This window comes from Mus pahari, chromosome 4, assembly GCF_900095145.1.
Source record: "Mus pahari chromosome 4, PAHARI_EIJ_v1.1, whole genome shotgun sequence".
Lineage (NCBI taxonomy): Eukaryota > Metazoa > Chordata > Mammalia > Rodentia > Muridae > Mus > Mus pahari.
Window position 1 is genome coordinate 23,653,239 of NC_034593.1, and position 1,491 is coordinate 23,654,729.

The following is a 1,491-nucleotide window of genomic DNA, read 5'->3' on the forward strand; positions in this document are numbered from 1 at the left end:
TTAGATATTTTACTTTAGCTCTCGCTCGCTCATCTGCATCAAAATACCAAACAGTTATTGCGTACCTTGTGGCGTATGCTGGCTGTACTTCATGAGNGTTACGCNGGTCAGACCAGAAAAACAGCAGTCTATCAAATTTGGGTTCAATGTCAGCAAACTGGGCTTTGCCTTCTGGAAAAANTCGAAGAATACCTCCACTTACCTTGGCGTCCCAGTCTTTATTTAGATAATATATACATGTCACACATCTTCCAACTCCATTTGAGTTATCAACGTGATGGACATAGCCTGTTCCATTGCCTGGGTAACAAGCAACCATGGCTTTCCTTAGGCCATTTATCCTGTAGTTGCCCAGGTTCCCGCTGCAGTGGTGGATCAGGTCGTCCATGCTGCTCATGAGCAGGCCATTCGGGCTCTTTGTCCTCGATCCAGGTGATCTGGTCCCCCCGGATGTCCTTGGAAGAGTCACTCTTCTGGCTGACCAGCTGCCCGTCCATGAACTTGCCGGTGTCGCGCAGGGCGCGCACCTAGTCGCCGATCTGCTGCCCGGTCTCACTGCCCAGGAAGTCGTCCACCACGCAGATGCCCTGCTTGTTCATGCACAGCACGATGTACTCCAGAGCCAGCTTCAATGCGGGCAGCGGTTTGGTCTGCCCGTTAGGCCTCAGTCCTCCGCCTCCCCGGGGCCGCCACCCGCTGGGCACAGGCTGGCGCGCTTGGGGCCCGGAGACCGGCTAAGCGGAGGATCCTCGGAGCCGGGCTCTGCTCCGGGGGCCCCACCGGGCGGGGGCGCGACGCGGGGGCTTCGCCGCCTTGGCACACCAGCTTGTGCTTCTTCCAGTCCTGGCGCTGGTGCTCTTTGCAGCAGTAGAAGGAGCTGCGGCAGCGGCCGCAGCACAGCAGGTTCTGCATCTTCCCGCACAGCTCGCAGTCCTGCCGGTCGCGCTAGCTGGCGCTCAGCACGCCGGGCCCATCGCTGTCAATGGCCATGGCCGCCGCCCGCTGCGGGAGGCCGCGCGCGCCCTGGCCTCGCCTGCCTTGCCCCGGGCCTCCTAGCGCAGCATCGCACCAGAGAGAGCGCGGCCTGCGCGGAGCACAGCGCCCTGGGCGGGCGGGCCCAGCAGGCTGCGTTGGGGCGGGCTGGCAGGGCGCGTGCCTGCGGGCGCCACTCCGCGCGCTCCTCGACCCAGTTGATTCTTTTTTTTTTTTTATTAAGAAAATTATTATTTTCTTTATTTACATTTCAAATGCAATCCCAAAAGTTCCCTATACCCCCCCGCCCGCCCCTGCTCCCCTACCCACCTACTCCCACTACTTGGCCCAGGCCTTGCCTTGTGCTGGGTCATATAAAGTTTGCAAGACCAACGGGCCTCTCTTCCCAATGATGGCCAATTGGGCCATCTTCTGCTACATATGCAGCTAGAGACACAAGCTCAGGGGGAACTGGTTAGTTCATATTGTTGTTCCACCTACAGGGTTGCAGCCCCCTTC

The 1,491-nt window shown here is 58.9% G+C and overlaps 1 pseudogene; it reads right to left on the bottom strand.

Annotated features, from left to right (window-relative positions):
• The window catches only part of LOC110320562, a 4,047-nt pseudogene extending 3,057 nt beyond the window's left edge, over nucleotides 1–990 (bottom strand).
• Nucleotides 991–1,491: the final 501 nt, after the last annotated feature.